The 27,460-nt window shown below is 43.3% G+C and overlaps 1 protein-coding gene across 2 annotated transcripts in view; it reads right to left on the bottom strand.

Moving 5' to 3' along the window:
* MYOCD (myocardin) overlaps positions 1-27,052 on the bottom strand; it is an 89,591-nt gene extending 62,539 nt beyond the window's left edge. For both annotated transcript variants that reach the window (XM_055576481.1, XM_055576482.1), the window contains exon 1: positions 26,677-27,052. The gene's annotated coding sequence lies outside the window, so the exon portion shown is untranslated. The remainder of the gene's footprint in view (positions 1-26,676) is intronic.
* Between the last annotated feature and the right edge of the window lie 408 nt (positions 27,053-27,460).

Here is a 27,460-nt window from a genome sequence, read left to right on the forward strand (position 1 = left end):
AATACTGAGATTAGTGATTTTTATCTAATCATAAAAATATCAGCTCTACTATATTAAATTCTCTTCAAGACTCATATTAGCCCAACTTAGTTTTCTTGGTGGAGAAGGAAATGGCAACCCACTCCGGTTTTCTTGCCTAGAGAATCCCGTGGACAGACGAGCCTGGTGGGCTGCTGTCTGTGGGGTCGCACAGAGTCAGACACGACTGAAGCAACTTAGCAGCAGCAGCAGAAGTTTTCTTGGTACAAACACAGATGTTTGTACTAATCAAGTTGCTTCTTTATTCAGAAGTTCTGGGATCTCAATTCTGATTTTCTCATCTGTCTGCCTTTTCCTGTCCCAGTTCTACACTATTTGAATTATTCTAGACTTAAGCATAGATGTTCATGCCTGGTAGTGAGGATCTTATACCAACCTTCTTTTATAAACATGTCTTGACTACTCTAGCCTGCTTTCCCACCCGCCCCCTCAAATGAATTTTAGGATGTGAGTAGCAAGTTCTGCCACCACCTCAAGAACCTACCTCTCTGGAAGCAAATGGGATACATCCCTGTAATATTCTATAAGTGTGAACCCTAACCAGCCAGGGAAGCATTATCCTGTTTAAGATTATTAAAGAATATACAGAAACTTCAGGGTCAAGGATTGTGCAAGACCAGGAATAGGTTCTCTGAATGCAGCTGGGACTGAGACTGGGTTCCCAACTCAAGAATGGGAGCTAGAAGTACTATTCACAGTAGCCAAGATATGAAGATAACCTAAATGACCATCTACAGATAAATGGATAAATAAATCTGTGTTATACACACACAACGGAATATTACTAAGCCATGAAAAAGAACCAAAGACTGCTATTTGCAGCAACATGGGTGGACCTAGAGATTATCACACTAAGAGAAGTAAGTCAGATAAAGGCAAATAGCATATGATATCACTTATATGTGGAATCTAAAATACAACACAAATGAGCACATCTATGTGTTGGGGAAACACGTAGGACTCCCAAACACAGAGGACAGTTGCCAAAGGGTGATGAGGAAAGGGATGGATTGGGAGTTTAGGCTTAGTAGATGCAAAGTAGTATATAAAGAATGGATAAACAACAAGGTCCTGCTGTAGAGCACAGGGAACTATATTCAACATCGTGTGATAAACCATTGTGGGAAACTATGAAAAAGAAGATTAGATATATCTATATCTGAGTCTACTTTGCTGGAGAGCAGAAATCAACATATTATAAATCAACTATACCTCAATAAAATACATTTTTTAAAGATGGTAGCTAGAGATGTCTACACACCACTGGCTTGCTACCAGAACACGACAGTGGCCTGTGCCCAGCAGAGCAGAGCCAGCCAGGATGGGAAGGACCAGGTCTAGCTGGGCACGTCTCTCAAGAGTTTCAGGTAGAAGAGGAAGGGAATATAGGAATTGATGGATATAGTGACATTCCTCTTGTCGCATAGACTTTGGACTCTAAAGTTTAGCCTCATGGGTACAAATTTCAAATGAAACAATTTGGATGATAAAATGGTAACTTCTGCCACACTAAACCCTATGTTTTAATGTATTTCTTCCATTGGAAGGTATCCTTTCAAATGAAGAATCAGAAGCCACTAAAACAGGAAGCATGTTTCATTTTCACTGCTTCCTTGGTAACTAAGCACAAGGGACCTTCAGCTCAGTATCACTGTCCGTAGTGTTTCCATAGCAACAGTCATGTAGGGTACCATTCTCACCAACACAGGTGAATGGCTCAGCCGTGTCTCTGGTTAGGATGAGGCTCCTGAATGATCCCAGGCTCTGACGGCATCACACAGAGTTGTTGCCATGGTTTTGGTGAGAAGTATTGCTTTTCTGAGGATTACAAAACACTTTATGTTCCAACTCCATGCTGGCTCATTCCTGACAGAGTGGAAAATGCGTCTCCTTGGCTGAAATGTTCCTCTTGAGTCCAGCCCAAAGATGACATTTTTAGGAAAGTTTGAGAAGAATCCTGGGGCTGTTACTGAGTCACGATAGAGTAGAAATGGATCTTTTCTATTTAAAGAGTTTTGTGCTACTGTTTGAAAATGTCACATTGCTAGGGAACAGTGGAAATGGAAAACTTTCCATTTGCCATCAACAAAGGAAGATCGTTACTGAATGTGAAGCAGAGGAGCTGAAGAGAAGTTCTGTTACCTGTCTGACCAAAATAGAAGGAGGCTGATGGGAATTTGATTTAATAATATTGGTCTGAACAAGCTTGAAGCTCTAAAATGGGATCACTCATCTGGAATGTAGCACACATAATTTTAACTCCCACCCCCATCCCCCACTCCTATGAAGCTGTAGTTTAGACTGGTTCCAGAATCTCTCTGGATTGCAGTTTAATACAAAGCAAAAGAAGAGATTAGCTTAGCTTAGATCAAGGATTTCCCCAATTTATCTTATACCAAGAGTCACCTGGGACCTAGGGGAAAAAAAAAACTATCTCTTTGGTACCTTTCCTGGAGACTATGGTCCAATAGTCCTGTGGTATATTGGAAATATATTTTAACAAACACTCCAGGAAATTCTGAGGAAAAAAAGTAGGTTTGAGAAATAGAAATAAGCAAATATACTATGTGAAAAAATGAGACCACGTTTTTACACTGTTTTGTGACTTTTCTTTTTCATTGGTAATATACTGTCATTTTTTGGGGTCAGGGGTATATATGTACACCATCATTTTTAATGACTGCACAGTATCTGGTCATGCATCAATAACTGTTAAACAAATCTCATTTTATTTTACATTTAATTTTTCTTCCTGCATAAGTGATGTATTTGTACTCCTACTGGGACTATTGGAGGGTTTCCCTTTCACTACACCCTTATTATCAATGCTATTAAAGAAGAAAAAAGCCCTACTAATTTGATTGGTATCCATTATACTTTCTAATAAGTCAGACACATTTTCATAGATTTGTTGATTATTAGTATCTTTTCTTTTGTGAATGACTTGATAACAGTCTTTGCAAAGTTTTCCATTGGCATTACATTTTCCTATAGGTTTTGGGAGAGCTATTTTTATCTGAAGCACATTAAACACAGTCATATGTTGTGAATTCCCCCTGGGTTTTAGTTTCCACTCAGTTTTGAGTGCAATGGTTTTTGGCATTTAACATTTCTATATGCAATCCTTTTAAAAGCTCTTTTATGATTTCTATCTTTGGTGTATACTTTGGAAAATCCTTTTCATGTCCAGATTATATATTCATTTAAATGTTCTTATATCTTTAAGATTTGGGGTTTTGTATCTGACTTTGGAATGCATCTGGAGTTAAATTTGGTATATAGTATTTAAAAAGGTTTTCATTATTTTTACAAATTGTTAACTAATTATTCTAACATAATTTCTAATCAAATGGATTTTAGATGTTAATTTTGTTATATACTACATATATAACCCTTGAATCTGTTTCTACTCTTTACATTCTGACCTCAATATTTTGTTTTGTTTGCTTACAGGCTGGATTTATTCCTGACTTAAATATACATTTTGTATGGCATGGGAGTCTGATTTGGGAAACCCTCAGCTCTCCAGTTGCATAATATTTGTGTAGATGACCCAGTCCAAGCCTTCAGAATGATTCCTAAGTAATTACAAGGGTCCAGAGTTCCAAACAATAAAATTATCTTCTAAAAGTATACATTTTCTAGACTTTCAGCAGTAATAATAGATGCCAAAATACATGGAACTGTATCAAAGTTTTGCATGAACATAAATCAGAAATCTAGCATTCTGACCATACTAAATCAAACAAGTGGAATCAGAATGTTATAAATATTTTAGCTAGACAAAAATTCATAAAATTTCTATATATATACACACAAAAGCTTCTCTTCACAGGGCTTTTCAGGTCTATTATATTCTTCTGGGCTTCCCACGTGGTGTTAGTGGTAAAGAATCCACCTGCCAATGCAGGAGATGTCAGAAATGTGAGTTCGATCCCTGGGTTGGGAAGATTCCCCTGGAGGAAGGCATGGCAACCCACGCCAGTGTTCTTGCCTGGACAATCCCATGGACAGAGGAGCCTGGCAGGCTACAGTGCATGGGGTCACAAAGAGCTGGACAGTACTATGCAAGCATCTGCATGCATATCCTTCCACTTCTCTGTATATTCATTCTATTAATTTTTGAGAGCTTGATATTGAAATTCCACCTGAAAATCTCATTTTGTCTACTTATAAATAATTGTAATATATAGTGAAACTATATATAACCTTGTTCTGTATTTTCTAAGTCTCCTGTAAATGTGTCCTCATGCTTTCATAGTTAAAAAAAAATTGAAAAATAAAACAGTAGCTTCTATCAGCAGCAGAGGTGACGCATCAAGTCAGGACAGTGCCGTGTGTCCACAAGCATGTTTACATATGGCAGGTGTGTGTGTGTGTGTGAAGTCGCTCAGTCGTGTCCGACTCTTTGTGACCCCATGGACTGCAGCCTACCAGGTTCCGCCATCCACGGGATTTTCCCAGCAAGAATACTGGAGTGGGGTGCAATTTCCTTCTCCAGGAGATCTTCCCGACCCAGGGATTGAACCCCAGTCTCCCGCATTGTAGGCAGACGCTTTACCGTCTCAGCCATGGCAGGTAGGGAAAGCTTAATCTAGTGAAGTCTGAGTCTGAATCAATCCTGAACTACTCATTCTATCAGAAAAGGGAGAAGACAAAAGAAGAGAAAGCAAAGATGGGCTAAAGGTAGAAAGAGGAAGTAAAGAAGAAAGAGAGTAGGACAGAGGGTTAATTTTTTATTGTAAGAAGAGTGTTTGTGTTTGTGTGAGTACTCAAGTGATGGCTGTCAGTTCATATGTATCTAACAGAATGTAAAAGATGGGTCAGATTAGGGGCATATGAGGTCCTGCTCCAGAAAGGAAGCAAGAGATGGGCCCAGTGTCTTAGTGTTTCCCAGCTCTTTGGCAATTGTGAATTCTTGTTTATTACTTTCTGTCTAGAATGTGACATGAGCCCATGCAGTTGTATCACACAAAGAATCCCAAAGAAATTGCTGGGATCTGTGCATTAAAGTTTTATTTGGTCCATCTAAAAAAATTATTACAAAGAGCATCATCTTTATCCTTACCCACCACTTCCTCCCATGCTGCCATGGAAACAATGGCTTCCTAAGACTATCATATTATTGGTATTTGATTGATTTTCTGTTCCACCCTTCCGCCACTCAACTTTTTTTTCTTTCCCTACCAAATTCTCCATTTTTCTTAAGTGAATCTTTCTTAGCCTCGTCTCACCCATGGTCTCTGTGCAGCTAACTTGCCATCACCTCTACAGCCTCTAAGAATGGTCATATTTTCTAAAAGAACACCAGAATGCATGGACTAACAAGATTTTTTCCCCAATTTTTAAATTAATTTGTATTTAAACATAACAAACATCATAACCTAACTTTTATTTATTTTGCATTTAGTAAGTCATTTTTGGGTGGGAGGAGAAATAAATTAAAAAAAAAAAAACCTCAAAGAAGGTGAATGATAAACAGAAGACATGTACTCACTAAACCAATCATATACTCATCATCTATATGAATATATATATTCATATGGATATATATATGAATATATATATGATGAATCATATATTCATCATCATCATCTTTCTTCTAATGTTCCACAAAATCCAGCCCAACAATGGCACTGCCATGATTACCAGAGAAGGTGAAAGCAATTCCCTAATTTTGATGAGTGAACCCAAGAGTCTTCTTCCAACAACATTTCAAAATAATAACACAAAGAGGTCCTCTCTGGACCCCAGTCTCCCTTCCCATGAAGGACAGGACAGACAAAGTCAGCAATAGGTGTTCTCAAACTTAAAAAAAATCACTGAAAACTTTTTTTTCCCCCAAGCTGAAATCCTACATGGAAGGAAAAGCAAAAACAAAACAATACCCAGGACCAGGGTGCACAATAAAAGCAGAATCTCTTGTGAAATGTCAGAGTTCTATGAATCAGAGTTTGAAAAATCATTGGATTGGATCGTCTCTAAATCTCTTCCAACTTAAATATGTTACTTTCGTGATTTTGATCTGAAAAAGTCTCAACCCGCCAAGGAGACATTGCTCAGGAACAGATGGGTTGATTTTATCCACGGAGTGAGGGCTGAGGGGTGGATTACGATGCCACCTTCGCCTCAGCAGAACCCTGTTTCTCCAGCCCTTCTCCGTCCTTTGAATGTCCTTATGTGCTCAGTAGCTTCAGTCGTGTCTGACCCTTTGCGACCCCATGGACTGTAGCCCACCAGGCTCCTCTGTCCATGGGATTCTCCAGGCAAGAATACTGGAGTGGGTTGCCATTTCCTTCTCCATTGAACCTCCTTGCAGGGGTATAAAGCCTCACGAGATGCAGGAAAGCTTCAGATTCAGAGGACCACACCCAGGTTCCTTAGCAACAGCAGCAGAGGGAAGCCTTTCTCACCAGCAGATGGTGGTGGGCTGTTGCTCTGTTTCTGCATCACCTTCTTACAGTGGGCTCTTGGCTCCCAGTAGAATCCTCTGAACCCTACTTAGCAATCAGCATCCCTTGGTAACCCTGACAGCCATCTTTCCATCAGACCTATAGCGCTGCTTTTACTCTCGTTGCTCTATACTTTCTTCAAGTCCTGCATATGCAACATGCCCTCTGTCTAAATACAATTTCTTTTAATCATTTGAATATTGGATAATGGAGGTCAAAGTCCAGAATCCCAGAGAAAACCAAAGTGAACTGCATTCAAAAATTAACCTGCATCTATACAGAATTCCTACTTTGCACACAGGCAAAATACTTATGAGTTGCAGTTAGAAGATCACCAGAACTCTGTCTGCTGAAATATATCAGTGGATGTCCTCTGCAAGTCAGACGAGAGTTCAGGGGACCAGGCCCTGCTCTTCCCATGAAATAGCTGTGTGACCTTGGTCAAAGATACTTCACCTCTCCACAACTCAGCTCTCTCCTACTAAAACAAGAAAGATGAGCTGGTGATCCCGGAGGTCCCTTGGAGTGTTAATATTTCATGACCCTTGGCTTCATCTTTGACCAGGGTCTTTCTTTGTATGTCTCCAAATTCAAGCTGCTGAGATGTTTCCTAATCTCAAGAGTTTTCCCCATGAGATGATGCGACATGTCTTGGAATAGTTCTAAGCATTACGTTCAAACTGCAGGAAAAAGGCTGCAAGATAGAAAGCCGTCCCTCACCGATGGTTCTAAGAAGTCAGATGTGAAATGCTGGGTCTTGAAATGAGCCTCCAGAAGGAAACGTGACCCCAAATACTATCACTTTTACAAAGACTCCAGAAATCTTTAGGGACCCCAGGCCAATTTGATGATCACGCAATTTTGCATGAATCTACCAACTCAGTCTCTCAAAAAGGATTCAGTCGTTCCTTGCTATAGGCTGAGGCATCTCCAGACACTGACCATGATATACAGTAATTTAAGGTGTGAATAATCTAGTGAGGAAGAAAAGACACCCGTACATGAGTCAGAGAAATAAAGTGTTAGGCAACACATGATTAAAGCATCCATATTCATAGGAGGCTACCAAGGATAAAAGAACAGAACCTTTACTTTTTCAAGGGAGAATCTTATTAGAAAGAGGGCTGATAAAGGGAATTGCTGATCAAGGGAAGAAGCACTCATTAAAAACTAGAATATGGAATCAACATGGCACCTCCTGTCCAGTGCCAGCTTTGTGAGCGTATCACCTGCCACCAGCACCCTACCAAGGGCCCCGTGCTTAGTCTAATGCTGTGTTGTCAGCACCTGAAACTGTAACCATTTACAGGGCCTCACATTATAATCCTGCATCGGGCCCCACCCACTATGGAGTGTGCCCCAGAATATCACCTTGTTCCAGGAGAGGGATCCTACTGTAGGGTGGGAAGAGATGGGACTGGAAAAGGAAGTGGGGTTCATGGACAGAGGGCCTTGAATTCTAGGCTGTACTGCTCAGACATTATCCTGTAGAAAGGTAGGAGGTTATTTTTTCAAATTTTTAACTTTTTTAAGAGTTTAAATTTTAAACTTTTTTGTATTAGGGCACAGCTGATCAACAATGGTGTGGTAGTTCCAGGTGAACAGCTAAGGGTCTCAGCCATGTCTGTACACGTATCCATTCTTCCCCAAACCCTCCTCCCATCCAGGCTAACATAACACTAAGTAAAGTCCCATGTGCTATACAGTAGCACTTTGTTGATTTTTCATTTTAAATGGAGCAGTGTATACATGACCTTTCCAAACCCCCTAGCTATTCCTTCCCCTCCCCACCTAGGCAACCGTAAGTCTGTGAGTCTCTTTCTGTTTTGTAAGTTAAGTTCATTTGTATCATTTCTTTTTAGATTCTACCTATGAGGGATGTCATATCATACTTCTAGAAGGTATTTTTTTGAGCAGCAGAGTTATATGGTAACATTGAGATTTTAGGACAAATAATCTTGTGATAACATAAATGGGGGAGACAGGGCTGGTGTGAAGACCCTTATCAGGATCCATTAGCAAAGTAAGAAAGTTCACTTGGACGTGGTGAGAGCAGAGAGAAGAGGTGAAATTTGAGAAACATATGGAAAAGAGGAATCACTGTGTCTTGATAATAAATCAAAGACGGAGAGACAGAGACAGTTGAATCAAATTTACATGACAATTTCTTTCCCCAGTCTTTTGCAAAAAAAAGATAAAAATAAAATGACCCACACTAAAGCACGGTGACTGTAATTATTGGTGGCAAAATTGGTAAGTCTGTCAGGGGCCTCTGAGGCAAGGCTTTCATTGGCAGTAAGGTGAGAGGGTTAACATTGTTCAATCTTTCATTTTATCCACTCAGTATTTACTGATCTCTTCCTAAACATCTAAATACCACTTTAGATATTAAAGATCTGGCTGCAAATAAAGCAGTCACAGGCTCTGCCTATGAAAAATTTACAGCCTAGGAGGGAAAAGATGTTAAGCAATTACAATTGTGGGTATATGGTGAACGGGAAGCAGCACATCATTTTGAATCAGAGAGACTTTTCTGGTCTTTTCTCCCAGGAAATTTAAACAAATAAATAAATGGAGTTGTTAAGCCCATGACACTTAATTTGCTACCTTTCCATTTCACTAAACTACAGCCTACTTTGTGTGTGTGCGTGTGTGTCTCTGTGTGTGTGTGTCTGTGTGTGTGTCTGTGTCTGTGTGTGTGGGTGTGTGTGTGTCTGCGTGTGAGCAAGGGTAATTTCCGTTTCCAAAAGACTTGGCTTCCCTGATGAGAAGGGGAGATTTTGACAGAGTAAAAGATAAAAGAGAAAATGAGAAGCAAGTGATACTTGCCTTCTGTTCCCTTCTGAATGGTTTTTCACTGAATTACCAGGCAATGCTCTTTTGACCTACTACAGAGGTGGGTTTTGTGTAGCCAAGATGTTCCCACTGGATGGCCTCTCACCCAGCCAGGCTGGGATTTTCCCTAGAAATTTTGGAAATAGGACTGGGAGACAGATGTCTATTTTGGAGCTGTGAGGAGTGGCCATTTTCAACCACATGAACTGGACAGATGGTGAACCTGGCTGACAGGGATGCAAAGAGCCAGTGAGAGTGTGGCTGGAGGGTGTTCCAGTCCCCAATTCCAGCCCATCCTCCTCTATGGATCAATCACGTTCCTGTTGCTGAGTTCCATGAGACATCTCCGTATGCTTATAAGCTTTTCTGTTTAAGCTCGTTCAAGAATTCTATTTAATTCTCTACTGTTTGCAAACCAAGATGCTCCCTACTGATTAGCATTGAAGAGGGACAGCCGGTGGTGGTGGAAAGTTACCAGGACAAGCAAGCAAAGCTCTGAGACCTATTTTTAAATCCTGGTTCACTAATCAAAATCCCTAAGGTATGGACCCAGGGTTTGTAAAGGTGGCCAAAACATATACTGCAAAGTGTGACATTGGCAGACCCTGGAAGCCGGGATAGGCATGTTGCAGGAAACGTCTCTGAGTGGTTGTTAACGCTGCATCTTCCCTCTGTGGGGCCAGGTAAGCACCACAAGCCCTAGACAGAGCAGAGCATCAGCCAGCTGAAGGTTCTCCCCTCAGAAGGGACAGTCATATCTGTCCATAACGTAGGCCTTGAACTTCTTTTGTTGACCTCCACCCTGGGTTTTGGGCTTCCTGGGTGGCTCAGCAGTAAAGAATCCACCCACAATGCATGGGACATGAGTTCGATCCCTGGGTCGGGAAGATCTGCTGGAGGGGAAATGGCTTCCCACTCCAGTATTCTTGCCTGGGAAATCCCATGGACAGAGGAGCCTGGGGGGCTACAGTCCATGGGGTTGAAACGAGTCAGACATGACTCAGCAAGTAAAAAACAACCCCACCCTGGGTTTAGCTGAATCGACCTTCAGGTACAACCCCTGACTTTGACATCACTGTCTTCAAGGACACAGGCCAGTGGAGGGTTTTGTGAAAGGTAACAAGCAAGGGACTTCTCTGGTGGTCCAGTGGCTAAGATTCCAGGCTCCCAATGCAGGGAGCCCAGGTTTGATCCCTGGGCAGGGAACTAGATACCACATGCCTCAATTAAGAATTAGCATACTGCAACTAAAGATTCCCACATACTACAACTAAGACCTGGCTCAGTCAAATAAATAAATATTTAATTAAAAAAATAAGATGTTTAAAAAAAGGAAAGAAAGTAACAAGCAGGACCACCCCTGGAAGTTTCAGTGATGTTCAGGGCTGGAAGCTGATACTGTTGGACACAGACTGTTGAAATAACTGCTCTCTTCTTGTCCAAAGGGTGGCCTGCCACAGAATCCTTTCCTCTACCTGCCACTCCATGGCAAATAGATGGGAAAACAATGGAAACAGTGACAAAAAAATTTTTTTTGAGCTGAAAAACCACTGAAGATGGTGACTGCAGCCATAAAATTAAGAGACGCTTGCTCCTTGGAAGAAAAGTTATGACCAACCTAGACAGCATATTAAAAAGCAGAGACATTATTTTGCCAACAAAGGTCTGTCTAGTCAAGGCTATGGTTTTACAGTAATCATGTATGGATGTGACAGTTGGACTGTAAAGAAAGCTGAACACCGAAGACTTGATGCTTTTGAACTGTCATGTTGGAGAAGACTCTTGAGAGTCCCTTGGACTGCAAGGAGATCCAACCAGTCCATCCTAAAGGAAATCAGTCCTGAATATTTATTGGAAGGACTAATGCTGAAGTTGAAGCTCTAATACTTTGGCCACCTGATGCGAAGAGCTGACTCATTGGAAAAGACCCTGATGCTAGGAAAGATTGAAGGCAGGAGGACAGGGGGACAACAGAGGACGAGATGGTTGGATGACATCACTGACTCGACCAACATGAGTTTGAGTAAGCTCTGGCAGTTGGTGATGGACAGGAAAGCCTGGCGTGCTGCAGTTCATGGGGCTGCAAAGAGTTGGACACCAGTGAGCGACTGAACTGACTGACCTGGTATTTTCCAACTCTGGGACAAACCGCCCTCCCAGGAGCAGCCTGCATCACTCGTGGGTCTGATGTTGTCTCAGTTTGGGTACACAGGCATCAGCCCACCTGGTACAGAGGACACAAGCCGATGAGAGCTGAGAGAAGGTGGCTTTTTAGGCCAGGTTGTCTAGACTGCTCTTGCCCCAATCCTGGCTGTGTTTTTCAAAGAAGGCTGAAAGCCATGGATTATTTTCGTGTGTCCTGTTGACATCTGAGCATACCCTGCTCCTCACCTTCAGAGTCCAGGTACCAACAATAACTGTTCCCTTGGCCACTGTTACCCTGTGCACTGACATGCAGCCAAGGGGTCACAGTGACCAAGAAGGACAGAAGTGGACCGTCCACCCACCCATGTCTGGGGACACCCAGAAAGAGGAGGAGAAAATGACCATCGGGTGACGGAAGTAACCCTTTGTGGTCAGACGGAGAAGGGGAGCCTGGGGGCTGCTGGACTGGCCTGAGTGGTCCTCACGGATGAGCATGGGAAAGAGGCTGGGGCCAGGCACCACAGTTCTTTCTTCACTTCACAAGATGTCCTGACTCTACTTCCTTCGAGACACACGAAGGAGACACACGAATTCAGGTCAGCTTCCAGCGCTGGACACATGTCGGGCAGAAAACCATGGGCATGTTCACATGCCAAGAGCCCCAGCTCGGGCTGACCACACAGTTGTTTCAATGATTAAGCCTCACGCACAGAGTCGAGTTGTTTGAGAACGACGTCTGCTCACACAAACACTGCAAAGCGACCCTTTCCCTAAGCACCATGCTCTCAGTTTGTCAAAACATTTGAAGAAGACTAATTCAGGCCTCAAAAGGAATTCTCTCTCATGCAGCCAGCTGCCAGGTCTGTGAGCCGAAGGCTTTATGTTACAATATTTCAAGACACTAGAGACAGGAGGAACGCGGGCCTCGAGTGGACGTCCCGTGGGGCTGACGACGTCAACAAGGGGACAGAAGGCGCTCTTCACCTGCTCTCTGGCAGAGGGGATGGGATGAGGAAGCCGGCTCTGGCCAGTCTAGATGCCTGTGAAGAGCAGTACAGGGCAGGAGTCACAGACGTGGGCTCTGAAGCCAGGGGTGGGTGCGTTCAAGTCCCAGCTTTTCCATTTACTACTCGTGGAGTTTTATGAGATGTCCTTTGGGGCTGGGTGCTCCAATTTCTCCATCCGTGAATGTGGGGGAACAGACAGGGGGCCAACATACCACCCCCTAGGACTGTTGTGAGGAGTCAGTTAGTATAACATATATGCTATATGATGTGCTAATAGCCGTACCCAGTAAGCAGTGAGCACGCGATCATTCTTGAGGTGCTCTAACGGACTGTGGTGCGTGTCCCCAAAGTCCTCCCTGTGTGGGGAGGACCAGCCAGCCTCGGGCCACGCTGTCATCAGAACTGCCCACTGAGCCCTGCCCGCTCAGCCGTGGGGAAATTTTTTCCTCCATCGCAAACAGGTCCCTGGAGCGCAGAACAGCAACTCAGCAACTGACATAAACAATTTCAAACAATCATTTCAGAAGACAAATGGCTCCATTTGGGCATCAAGATTCCTCCCAGAGGCTTTCCCTGCCTGTTTATGTGTTCCGTGGCCTCCAGCCACAAGTGAATTAGGCGGACAGCGCGCTCACGCCCGGGGAGGCGGGAGGGGCCTGTGCGGACCAGCACCTGCTGTTTGACCTGCTTTCCTTGAAAGCTGATGCTGGGGGTGGGGGGATTCTGGAGGAAAGAAACTCCCATTTCCGCCTGCCAGTGCCCACCTGTCATGGGACACATTGTGAGATACAGGGAAAATAGAAAGTGTAGGTATATTACAATTTTTTTACACGTTAGAAAATAATCTTGGCCCTGCTTTTTTTTTTTTAACAAGGTTTTGAAACAATCAAAAATAATATTTCAGGACTTCCCTGGTGGCTGCTACTGCTAAGTCGCTTCAGTTGTGTCCGACTCTGTGTGACCCCAGAGATGGCAGCCCACCAGGCTCCCCCGTCCCTGGGATTCTCCAGGCAAGAACACTGGAGTGGGTTGCCATTTCCTTCCTTGGTGGCACAAGTGGTTAAAGAAGATGCCTGCCAATGCAGGAGATGTAAGAGAGGCAGGTTCGATCCCTGGATTGGGAAGATACCCTGGGGGAGGAAATGGCAACCCACTCCAGTATTCTAGCTGGAACATTTCCTGTCTCTGGGACGTTCTGTGGTGCTGGGTTCTAGTCTATGTGCTAAGACCAGAAATTTCTGCAGAGGGTGGTGCTTTACCGAAGCCAAAGGCTCCTTTGTTTCTATGCCTATTCAGTTCTCTCAGTAGAACTTGCTGAATTCCACCTCTCCTAATTCAGTCCTTTCTGTCTTGAAGCCAGAGGAGATGGCTGCTTCGTGCTAAAACAGCTCTAAGCAGAAGGACCATTTATTTTGTTGAGACTGACTGGCTTTGAAAAAGCCAGGCGTCCACCCATCTCTGCACCATCCCTGTGGTTTCCCCGTGGCTGTGTGGTCCTCAGAGGATCACGTGGCCAACTTGGTTCTGGGAGCCCAGAGCCCAGGCTCTGCTTCTAAATCTACTAAGTGACCTTGGGCAAATTTCTTAACATCCCTGACCCTCAGGTCTCCTCATCTGCACGACCAATTTTGCAATCTCACAGAGTTGTTAGGAAAATATAGGCGCAACGACTTGAGAGTTTAATTCACCATAAAAATAAAAGATGTTATAATTTAGCAGACTGCTGTCTGAACCCCAGGCACTGCTCCCTGTAGTCAGAGCTCTCCACCTTGGTTTCAGCTTTAGATGGAATGACATTTTAAGTTGTCAAGGTGGAGGGTCTGGGATATCAGGGGAGCTGGAAGAACAGTCATGAGCCATGCTCATCCTTAGAGCTGACTGGTAACCTTGCAAGATCCGGCTCTCACTGGAAAGACCTGAGCTGAACAACCACCACCTCTGTCTGGAGAATGAAAATGATAACAATATCTTCCTCAAAAAGTTTTTTTTGAAAGAGAGGGAAAGTGATAGTATGTATATAAAACATTTATAGAATATATTGTAAATGCTGCAGTGATAATGATTATCTGTATTACTTGCAAACACCACCTGGGGTTGAAAAGAAATGAGGGACTTCCTTGGTCGTCCAGTGGTTAAGACTTCCTTTTCCAATGCAGAGGGTGCAGGTTAGATTCCCAGCTGGGGTGCATGACTCAGGGCCAAAAAACCAAAACATAAGACAGAAACAGTATTGTAACAAATTCAGTAAAGATATTAAAATGGTCCAAGGACTTTCTTGTTGATCCAGTGGCTAAAAGTCCACACTCCCAATATGGGGGCCTGGGTTCGATCCCTGGTCAGGGAACTAGATCCCACATGCTGTAACTAAGATGCGGCACAGACAAATAAATAAACAAATAAAAATAAATATTTTAAAAATGGTCCACATTAAAAGATATCTTAAAAAAGAAAGCAATGAGGAGAGTTAGCAGCAAATCTTATGACATAATCATCAGAGGCTAGTGGTTGGTAATTTACAAACAATATGATATTTTATAATAATATTAAAGGTATTTAAAAATACTGTACAACAGCCTATAGTATACGGATGTAGGTAAGGAGAAGGCAATGGCAACCCACTCCAGTACTCTTGCCTGGAAAATCCCATGGACGGAGGAGCCTGGAAGGCTGCAGTCCATGGGGTCACTAAGAGTCGGCACGACTGAGCAGCTTCACTTTCACTTTTCACTTTCATGCATTGGAGAAGGCAATGGCAACCCACTCCAGTGTTCTTGCCTGGAGAATCCCAGGGATGGGGGAGCCTGGTGGGCTGCCGTCTATGGGGTCGCACAGAGTCGGACATGACTGAAGCGACTTAGCAGCAGCAGCAGCAGCAGCAGCAGCAAGGATAAAATCATGAATACTAATCTGTGAATAAAAGTGCTAGCTTTGTTGAAGTCTATAGACACATAAAGGCAAAAGGAGAAGGGGGCAGCAGAAGAAGGGATGGTTGAATGGCATCACTGATTCAATGGACATGAGTTTGACAAACTCTGGGAGAGAGTGAAGGGTAGGGGAGCCTGGAGTGCTGCAGTCCGTGGGGTCACATTCATGGACACAACTTAGCAACTGAACAACAGCAAGCACATCCCTATACTAGATCAAGTACTTTTTATTTGCCTTTTCACTACAGCCACACAAAATTTCCACAGAGCAGGCAGTTTTTGGTCCCATGTTCTCAGATGGATAAGAGGAGAACTTGAAGAACATGCTCAAGTTCACACGATCAGGAATGGAGGAGCCACAATCTGAACCCGGGTCAGCGAGACAGCAGGGTCTGTATCACAACATACATATTGGAATTTTCCGACATAAATTAACCAGAGGGATTGTCAGTGCTCAGTCTCAGCTGGGGACCAGGTTTTCTCTGTTGTAGTTTGAATGTGAACATGCTCTTGGATTAGTGGGAATTTATAACAACTTCAACCTCCCAGGTATTCAGCCAACTTGGCTCAGCAGCTCTTCCCATCAGGAATCTTTATCTCCTGTGACTCCATGGCTTAAACATAAACATGCAAGCAAAGCCCACTGCTAATTTATGAATTACCCAAGTTATTCTTGATGACTTCAAAAGATGCAGGAGACACTGAATAGATCTTTGAAATAAGGAATATAGGAATATAAGAAAGAATATAAGAAAAATTAAAAATTACTTATTGTCTAGATACCCGGAGATCATCACTGAGAATGGGTCTTTTTAGACTTTGTTCTATGCTTGAACACTTCTGGTAGTTTCTGGTATGTTTTGATCCCTAATTTGCTGAGTTTAAAATATTTCAACTTTCAAAGTAGTTTCTGTTTAAAGGGAACCCTCATGCACTATTGGTGGGAATATAAATTGATGCCTCCACTGTGGAAAATAGTATGGAAGTTCTTCAAAACACTAGAAATACAACAACCAAATGATTCAGCAATTCCACTCCTGGGTATACATTAAAGAAAAAAAAAAACAAAATGTTAATTTGAAAAGATACACACACCCCAACATTCACAATATTATTATCTATAAATGCCAAGATACAGAAATAACCAGAGTGTCCATCAACACCTGGATAAAGATAAATAGATGAAGAAGACATGGTATTTACACACAGTGGAATATTACTTAACCATAAAGAAGAATGAAAATTTGTCACTTGCAGCAACATGGATGGACTTGGGCATTATGTTAAGTGAAATAAGACATATAAAAAAAGATAAATATTGTATGATACCAGTGATATGTGAGATTTTAAAAATACAACAAGCTAGAATACATAAATTATAACAATGAAAGAAGCAGACTCACATAAATAGAGAACAAATTGGTGGTTTCCAGTGGAGAAGCGGGAGAGGACCAGTATAGGTGTAGGGGATTAAGAGGTACAAACTGCTGGGTATAAAATAGGCTCAAGGATGTGTTATACAACATGAGGAATATAGTCAACATTTTGTGATAACTATAAATGGAAAGTAACTTAAACATTGTATAAAAATTTTAAAAATACAAAAAATAAAAGAATGCTTTTTAATTGCCATTTGATCAAGAAATGAGATAATATATAAGATTTACTGACATTTCTCTGTGTGTTTGGGGAGGGCACTAAATTTAAAACTGTCTTCTAGGGAGGTGGGAAGAAGGTTGAAGAGAGAGGGGACATAATATACCTGTGGCTGATTCATGTTGATGTTTGGCAGAAACCAACATGATTCTATAAATTCAATTAAAAATAAATAAATTTTTTTGCAAAAAAAAATAAAAATAAAAATAAATAAATTTAAAGAAAATAGTCTTCTAACATTTTATGTCTCATCAGTTACTCTCTGTAAAACTGAGTATCAAAAAGTTCCATGTGGAACTTTACCTCGGATAAGAAGCCAGACCAACCAGTCGTGAGGACAACAAAATTGAACGACTTCCTGAAAGGAGAGTTCCTGGAAATAGGAAAGTGAAAAGCTGCTTATGGGGTATTTTCCAGTCATTATCTGTGGAATAGGGACATTCCTGGGGGCTACTGGACTATATTTAATGAGAAAGACCTGATGCCTTTGTACCATTTAAGAGTCTAAGGGGAAAGAGACGCAGATTGAGGGCTGGATAATGTACTTGAGAGGCAGTTCAGATGGAGATGTTAGGCAAGACATACTGCGAATTTGAGAGGCTGTAATCACTGACCATTGCTACACATACCCAGTGATGACTGAGGTTCTAGATGGGGGACCCAATAAATACGTTTTACAATGTTACAGTGGCTTAATCCACTGCTTCTACTGCTCGAATCCTATTGCTTTCTCTAATGATCTAAGGTATCTGAATACAGCAAACATCAACTGGAGTGGCTGAAATGTAAGAGAAGTATTCTAGTAGTATCTATAGGGGAATAGGAGAATTGATCTTCCTTCAACCAACAGGAGAAAAGAAAGAAATGATTCTTTCTTCAGTGGTTCCAGGGAGCACTTTGCTATACTCTGTAAAAATTAAAGTCGGGAATCAGCTTTATTTATTCTAAATTTCTGGGAATAAATGATACATCTTATTGTAACAAAATTTGGAGATCCTTGTTTTTTACCTAAAAATATTAATTCAGAGAATTCTCTGGTGGTCCAGCAGTCAGGATTCTGCACTCTCACTGAAGGAGGTGTGGGCTCAATTCCTGGTCAAGGAACGAAGATCCCACAAGCCATGCAGTATGACAGAAAAAAAAAATTTTTTTAAGCAGTTCAAATCTAGTTAAGTAAAGCTTGACTTACCAGCTATTCTGGATGATGTCAGGATGGAAATGGCTGCAAATCACTGATTTAAACAAATGCTCTCTGCTCAATAAAGCTGAAAATCTGAGTACTTAAATCATAAGACTGCAAAAATTTGTTATTTGGCTAATGGTTGTGCTGATGTCTTAAAAATCATATTTAGGACTTCTCTGGTGGTTCAGTGGTAAGAATCCACCTGCTAATGCTGGGGACATGGGTTCAATCCCTGGTCCAGGAAGATTCCACATGCCATGGCGTAGCTAAGACCATGCACCGCAACTACTGAGCCTCGCTCTAGAGCCTGTGCTCCACAACAAGAGAAGCCCCCACAAAGAGAAGCCCATCCCCACAACTTGAGAGTAGCCTCCATTCGCTGCAACGAGAGAAAGCCTGTGCATAGCAACAAAGACCCAGTGCAGCCCAAAATTAACTAATTTAAAAAAATCTTATGTATGTCTATCGAACTCACCATTCCATGCCTCTCTCTTGTGCAATTCACAAGCCACCAGATCAAGTAATCCCTTCTCACATGGGGAATGCAGAGAAAGCCTCAGTAATTCTACGAAGGTCTTTCCCTCACAAATGGTAGGAACCATTTTGCCAGCATGGAAACAGGTACCCAGTGAGCTGAGCTGACTTTCCCAAGATTGTGAGTCAGAGAGTGGGTGTGTGGGCTCCTGCATAGGTCTAAGTTCTACCCACTGGAGAGTGGGCATGAGACTTCAAAGGCTGGTACCTGGGAAACACACTTGCTGACTTCACCTTTCTGATCTAGGCAGAGATGCAAGACAGCTAGTCACTATCCGATAGAGGACCAGTGAGCTCGTGCTACATGAGAATGAAGCAGATGAAAGACCACGTTATGCTCCAACACCTCCTATTCAGGTTCGGCTTTTCTGAGGTACATGAAACCCTATCCCTCCAGTTGAGCACTTGGACATCTGCCATGCAATTCTATTAATTGTCCAGTTCAACTCAATTAGATCAGAAGCCATTAAATTTGGTTCAGTCCAATTTGACAAAATCTTACTGTGTCTATCATGCAGTGTAGCAGATTAAAGAGGAAGGCCACTCTTTATGGTCTTAAAAAACTCACATTTTCATTTTTCCAAAGATCCCAGGTACATTAAATTGGATTCATTATTATCCTTAGTACAGGTCACATTGTCATCACTGACCCATGAATGTTGTTGTTCAGCCACAAAGTTGTGTTTGATTCTTTTCGACTCCATGGACTGCAGCATGCCAGGCTCCTCTGTCCTTCACTGTCTCCTGGAGTTTGCTCGGATTTATGTCCACTGAGTCAGTGATGCTATCTTACCATCTCATCCTCTGCAGTCCTCTTCTCCTTTGCCTCCAGTCCTTCCCAGCATCAGGGTCTTTTCCAGTGAGTTGGCTCTTCGCATCAGGTGGCCAAAGTATGGAGCTTCAGCTTTAGCATCAGTCCTTCCAATGAATATTCAAGGTTGAGGTCCTTTACTATTGACTGGTTTGATCTCCTTGCAGTCCAAGGGACTCTCAAGAGTCTTTTCCAGCACCACAATTTGAAAGCATCAATTCTTCAGCACTCAGCCTTCTTTATGGACTAATTCTCACATCTGTACATGACTACTGGAAAAACCATAGCTTTGACTATATGGACATGTGTTGGCAAAGTGATGTCTCTGCTTTTTAATATGCTGTCTAGGTTTATCATAGCTTTTCTTTCAAGAAGCAAGCATCTTTCAATTTAATTCATTTCCTTAATAATCAGCGTGCATGTCACCACCAATCAAGCTAAAACCAGCATCACGATAACCTTTCTCTTCCCTTGGACCACATGCGTATCTACTCTCCCCGTGTCTCCCACTCCAGAGGCAACTACTTTTCAGAATTCTGTATTTATATCCACTCATTCTTTTTTTTGTTGTTCTAGTTTTAAGCCCCTACCCTTGACACCAATATGCCTAAAAATATATAAAAACATACCCCGTTTACTTTTATTGTTTCTGAATAGTCTTTGGTAGGAAAATAAAATGTACTCATTCAAGGCATTTTTAACAGTGCCTAATCTATGCCCATCACCGTTTTCGGTGCCAGGGAAGAAAGCAGTGAAAATGAAGGAACAAACAAAAATTCCTGCCCTCGTGGACAAATAAACAAATAACCAAGTAAAAAGTTTAGTGTCTGCTGTAGCGGTTAGAGCTATGGATAATAATAAGGATGGTTAGGTGTGGAGGGGAATTTGGGAGTGTTGCCATGGTAATGAAGATGCTAGGGAAGCCAACCGCCCCTGAGTATATGAGGTGAAAGTAATGGTCTCAGGCAGGTGGCCTGACTGAATATTCCTCTAGCTTTTAAAAAAAATTTATTTATTTACTTATTTTTGGCTGTGTTGCACCAGCTTCACTCTGGTTGTGGTGCCCTGCAGCATGTGGGATCTTAGTTCCCTGACTTGGGATTGAACCTACGTCCCCCTGCACTGGAAGGCGAATTCTTAAACACTGGACTATCAGGGAAGTCCTTCCCCTCTAGTTTTATAAAAGATTTTAAATTCCTATTTAGGACTTGAAATACACTTGTCTTCTAGGATCCAGCTAATTGTGTTGTCACATGGGCTTTTAGACAGCACAGCTTAAAGGAATCACACACAGAGAATTAGAGGGTTGGCTCTAACATCCCATGTGAGGACATGGGCTAGGTCTTTTTTGCTCCCCAAACAGACCCCCAGCTTCTAACACAGCCTCCAGTATAAGGGCAACAGGAAAGAGGTATTCATGCATGTCTGTTGAATGAATGCATAAATATGTAACTCTCATATAGCATTTTTCAGCACTTTCCAGGTGGCCTGTAGCTCCTAGGGGACAGGGATTATATATAAGCCTCTGATGGATATTCCTAGGATGGGGCACTGGTGACAATAAATAACCGAGGTTTGAGGAGTGAGGTGGGGGAAGGAAAAGCATCAGAGTTTACACCTGGCTGGTGCGGAGGGCCTGTCAGCGACCTATGTGTAGAGATTAACCCCGTTAGAGAAATCACGCTCGGAAACTGTGAGGCTCTCTGTCCAGAAAAAATTTTCCATGATGTGTCTGTCCAGCTAAACTTGCCCTCCGAGGTGCTGTGTGAATAAAGGTGAAACATGCCTGGGAATCACTGCCTTTTAGAAGCTCATAACTGACATTAGAAATAGTAAAGTCTTCAGAAATTCTGCAATTAAAAATCCAATTTAATTTTTCACTATACTTTGTTCCCTCTTTCCATTTTTTGGTTTTGATGTGAGCTATTTTTTTTAGAAGCCTTTATTGAGTTTGTTACCATATTGCTTCTGTCTCATGTTTTGTTTTTTTTTCCCTGAGAGGCACGTGGGATCATAGTTCCCCAACCAGGGATCGAATCCGAACCCCCTGCATTAGAAGGTGAAGTCTTAATGCCTGGACCACCAAGGAAGTCCTTGCATCCCTCAAATTTCCTGCTGAACAACTTTAACATACTATGAAATGAGTCTTCTGGGGACCACCCTGTGGACAACAATGGGATTAAGGCTGGATAATCCATATGCAGGGAAAAGGGCTGAAGAACAGTCTGTAGGACACAGGCATGTGGAGGGGTTACAGTGAGGAATGGCATAGTGGCCGCTACTGTCATAAGGCAGAATAATGTTTCCTTCCCCAAAGATGTCCATATCCTAACCCCTGGGGCCTATGAGTATGTGACCTTAGCTGTTCTTATGGACTGAACCGTGCCCCCCATCCACCCACCACATACCAAATTCACATGCTGAAGCCCTAACCTCCGTATGTGATAGTATTTTTTTTTTTTTTTTTTACAGACTTGGTTTATTTATTTTACTTATTTGGCTGGCTGGGTTTCAGTTGCAGCATGCAGGATCCAGTTTCCTGACCAGGGATCAAACCAGAATCCTCTGCATTGGGAGACTGGAGTCTTAACCCCTGGACCATCAGGGATGTCCTTGGAGATGAAGCCTTTGGGAATAACTAGGTTTAGACGAGGACTCGATAGTGGGGCCCTTGTGATGAGATCAGGGTCCTTGTGAGAAGAGATCAGAGCGCTTGCTGTCTATCCGCTTATCTTTCCCTCTGCCATGTGAGGACACAGTGAGAAAGCGACCGTCTGCAAGCCAGGGAGAGAACTCCGACCAGAAAATTACCATGATGGTGATGTTGGATTTCCAGCCCCCAGAGAAAATAAATGTCTGTTGTTTTGCTACCCAGGCTATGGTGTTTTGTTCTCGCAAAATACCAAATTATGAAAAGAACACTGAATATATGAAGCAATTGAAAAGACTGCCTTCAGAATAATCTTAGAATAATAATGGGCTAATCATAAAGTCAGGGCTTCCCTGGTGGCTCAGTGGTAAAGAACCCGCCTGCCAAAGCAGGAGACATGGGTTCTATCCCTGAGTTGGGAAGATCCCCTGGAGAAGGAAATAGCAACCTACTCCAGTATTCTTGCCTGGGAAATCCCATAGACAGAGGAGCCTGGCGGGCTACGGCCCGTGGGGTCACAAAAGAGTCAGACACGATTTAGTGACTGAACGAAACCAGCAAATTATAAAGATGGCAGGTGTGAATTATTCATCAATCCACGCAAGAAAAACTTACTGAACATCTACCCTATGTCTGGTTCCCCAAGGATATGACAGTTAAAAAATGACATAGTGATGCTTTTATGAAGATTATAGTCACCAAAACTTTACAAAAGTACTCAGGCTATTCATTCGGGAAAATTTAAAAACTAACTGCAAAGATGAACCACTCAAATCCTCTGTTTTGTAGATTAAAAAAAAAGAGAGAGATCTGAAGAGACCAATTAAATTTGGTGATATACATAGTTTTATAGCCCAGCTACCACAGAAAATGCAGAATGTCCAGTGTAGGTGAAAGTATGCTCCTAATATTGCAACAGGCTAAAAAATTAATCACTGCTTATCTCAAATTCAACTAGGCATCTTGCATTTTGATTTGCTAAATCTTGACAACCCTAAATTTCTGGGGGATAGAGTCAAGGTCATGGCAGAAACCAGAGTCCACCTTGGTATGAGCTGTTTGGGAAGAAGAGAAAAAGAGAACAAAGCAAAAGAAACACAATAGTTCTTTAAAAGGGAAACCCACGAATGGACCTCTCTCTCCTTTTAATCCTTTGTGCATGGTGTGTGTGTGTGTGTGTGTGTGTATGCATGTGTGCACACATATGGGTCCTTGTGTCTTACTGGCAGAGGATTATGGTAATGAGGAAAATTATCAACAGTGATACCGACTACAGATATCGACATAACTAGAAGATGGAATACAATAAAATGTGGTTAATTCAAAAACACTAAAATGACTGCACGTAAGTAAACTGCCTATGATGTATGCCCAACTGACACACAGCCCGATCACAGTTTTACTTATTCCAAATCTTCGCATTTTCACAGAACCATAAAATGTTTCTCAAGGGTGGGAGAAATCACCAAGCCTAGCCTAGACATTTACAGATGAAGCAACCAAGAGTCACAGGGAAGAAATGTCAAACCGAGGACCACCCTGTAAATGAATATGAATAATAGAACAGTATTTTTTTGTGTGGGCTTACTAAGTGCCAGGCATTTTTTTTTTAATGCTCTACTTGTATTACCACATTTGTCACAACAATCTTATGATTCTTCTCATTATTCAAACAAAACAAATTGAGACAGAGAAAATTATGTAATTTATCTAAGGTTTCAGGTTACACAACTGATAAGAACAGGTACCTGCTAAAAACCCAGGGAGTCTGGCATTCCAGTAGGATGAATTTAGATCACTAAACATGTTTGTCCATGTAAACTTTCATGCCTATTGCTCCGGTAGCAGACTTTGTAGTTCAATAACAAGGTCACTCAAATACAGTTTATAGAAAGTCAGTTGGAAACGGTTACCATAATGCTGGTTTCAGAGTGGAAACAGTTATCTGCTCCCTTATAAACCAGTCCTACCAGCTTACTATGATCAGAGAACAATTTTGTTTCCTGCTTTTTGAAACATTTTAAATGAAATACACCAGAATCTACTATCAAAGCAAACATTAGCAGTGAGATAGAGTTTTATGAGTTTACATTTTGAGCAGTTTGTGAAAGAAAAGGAGAAGGAAAAAAAAAAAAAAAAACAAGAGAGAAAGAGAGAAATCAAAACAGAGAAGAGGCTTCTTGATCCATTGTTAGCCATAAAGTAAACCGAGGACTCTTGAAGAGGCCCTTGTGCTCTCAAGCTGCCAGCCAGACTTCTGTGTTCCTGCAGCTACAGCAGTAATGATCTCCAGGAAGAATAATCACATAAGAAAAATGATGTCTACTTAGTTGTACATTCAGTTTGTCTTCGTCTCTATCTTTCAAGACATCATCAACTCCTAACATCTCAGATGACCAAACCACTTTGTCCATTTTCAGACCCTCTGTTTCTGTTTATCGAAAGTAGAAGATTAAGCCTGCCTTTGTCTGCTTTGATAGCACGTTTTCCCAAAGCAACACTTTCTGTGACACAAAAGCATGTCCAAGTTAAAACAAACAAACAAACCAAGAACGACAAAAGTGAGGCTGCCATTGGAGTTCTCAGAAGCTCCAGGGTCCAGGTCTGCAAGATCTGCCTGGGAGACACAGGACTCTACCAACCCACTAAGGCAGAAATTGGGAGAACCGTCTGCCTCTCCTCTGCACTGCAGCTGAAGGAAGCATTGCTTGACAAGCCTGTTTCAAAACTCCACTATCAAGTACATCCCCAAATCCATCCAGAGACAAACCAGGCCCTCCCCCGGCCCTACAGGGAACTGGTGAGGGCGCGTCGGAAATGTGTGGAGCTTCTCACAGAACAAACTCACATCCTCTGTTCTTCAGAAAGGTGGCAGTGTTGCCCTGCGGTCCCGACCAAATTGCGAAGTGGTGGCCGTGTCTCTGTGTCTCTAGTGGATTAACGGACCAAGCACCTCACCTCACCACGGACGGAAAGGATGGATTACTCCGCTGCAGAACCTAGTGCCTCGCAGACTCGCCCCGGATCTTCAGGGCGCTGAGTCTTGTTTCAGGGCGCTTTGTCTTGAGCCCAAGTTCTCAAGTTTTTATCTCGCTTTGACAGTACAGAGCCACAGAAAATCTCCATGGGATCCCACAGACATCTAAAAGCCAGGCGCACCTAAGGAGGTCCCAGAGGGCCCTACTTTACAGCATCCACTCTTCTCATTTTTTGTAACCTCCTTCCAAGTGACATGCTGAGTGGTCCCATGTAGAAAGGCTATGGAAAACTTAGCGAACTATGCCAGCATCCTTATAACACCTGTTATGGGAAATGTTCACATCACAGTTTAAAGTAACTCACAGCATCTTCTGGGCTTCCCAGGTGGCAGTAGTGGTAAAGAACCCGGGCCTCCCAATGCAGGAGGTGCGGGGGTCCATCCCTGGGTCAGGAAGATTCCCTGGGAGGAGGGCATGGCAACCCTCTCCAGTATTCTTGCCTGGAGAATCACATGGACAGAGGAGCCTGGCGCGATACAGTCCACAGGGTTGCAAACAGTCAGTCACGACTGCAGCGACTGAGCATGCAGACATGGCATCTTCTAGGTAGAAGCTGTACCATTTATTGAGCGGTTTGTCAGCACTTTTCTAAAACCAATATTCTACACAGAGCTGCTAAGAAAGAACTGAAGAACTGTCCCTGTCTCGGTGTGCAGACCCACACACCAATATCTTCCAGGGGCGAGTACACGCAGCGGCCTGTTTGTGGGGCGGTTAAAGGCCCCGTCTCCTCCCCCACTCACCTTCCCTTAGTGTCCGCGGAGAAGTTTCTCTATCGGGACAGAAATTTGGGGGGAAAGTCTCCATTTATAAATATCAGATGGTTTGGGAAAAAATATTTGTGGCACTAGACTTTTTTTTTCCCCTACAGTGATGTCATTTTGAATACTTGGTGCGCTCCAAATTTGCTATTTTTACTTTCCCCAAGTGACTTTTTTTGGGAAATACATTTGTTTGGATTAGCTACATTTGAAGTGGCTCCTGTATGTAATGTCCAGCGCCAGGTTCATCTTCTCACAGTTCTCAGCTCTCAAACCTGAAATCCCCATGAGCTCATTTTCAAGGTTATTCCTTTTTGGATGCACCCTCCCCGCCCCCCTCCCCCAACTAATTTTTTTTTTTTTTCTAGACACAGATACAGAGACAAAAATAAAAGGATTGGCCTTCTCACAAACCAAACCACGCTCTGCGGCTCAAAGCATTGACAACAGAAGACATGAAAGCCACCCCTCTGCCCCACCACCCAGGCTCATAAAATATTTGACTTCCCAAATGTGCTTCTGGGGGACAGAGGTGCAGGAGCCAAGGCGGGCTCTGAAACGTGCACTGGAAAGCAGTGTGCAGCTGAGACGTAGAAGAGGAGGAAGAGCTGAAGAAGGAACGCTCAGTGTCTTCGCCCTACCTGATCTGAACTTGGTCCTAATCAGCAAAGAGTGCTCAGACCCCAGGAGTGTCATGTTGAGTTGATTCTCAGAGAGCCGCTGGTCCCTTAGCCAGACGCCCCCTGATGTCCACCAGGAACGGGCTCCCGGGAGCTCAGCTGACCGCAGTGAACAACCCAGAATTCATCCAACTCTCCTCGAGCTCCCCTGGGTAGGAGTACAGCGGCAGCCAGGGACCGAAACCCGTGTCCCCGGAAAGCGGCGGCCTCCCCCCTCGCCGCAGCGGGGCTACTGCGCTCTCGGCCGGCAGGACCCTGCGCCTCCTCGGGGTCTGGCCGGGCGCCGCGGGCATCCCAGGCGTGCGCGGCTGATGTCATAGGCTGCCCGCTCCTCGAGCATCCCCACCACGCCTTTATGAAGGTCCCCAGTTTGCTATCTGATCCTTTTTTACTACTGACAGGAGCTCAACCAATCAGGAGGAGCGAGCGGCGCCCGGGACTCTCAGCCGCCGGAATCCCGGGAGCCGGTCTGGACTCGGGCTGCGCGGGGGTGGGAGGCCGGGATGCGGGGGCGCGGGCGGGGGGCGGAGCCGGGGAGGAGGGGAGCGGAGGGGCGCGGCGCCCGGCGCGTAGGTGGGCGGGCCAGGTGGGAGGGTGGGGACCCCCGGAGAGGGGGCTTTCCTTGCCCGCATCCTGGGAGACGGCGGCGGGGCGGGGGTGGGGGGAGGTGCTGTAGGCAGTGTGTGTGTCCCACCCCAGGGGGACACTTGCGCTCCCGCGCTCCCGGGACGCACGGAGCTCTGAC

The sequence above is a fragment of the Bubalus kerabau genome, chromosome 4 (assembly GCF_029407905.1).
Source record: "Bubalus kerabau isolate K-KA32 ecotype Philippines breed swamp buffalo chromosome 4, PCC_UOA_SB_1v2, whole genome shotgun sequence".
NCBI lineage: Eukaryota > Metazoa > Chordata > Mammalia > Artiodactyla > Bovidae > Bubalus > Bubalus kerabau.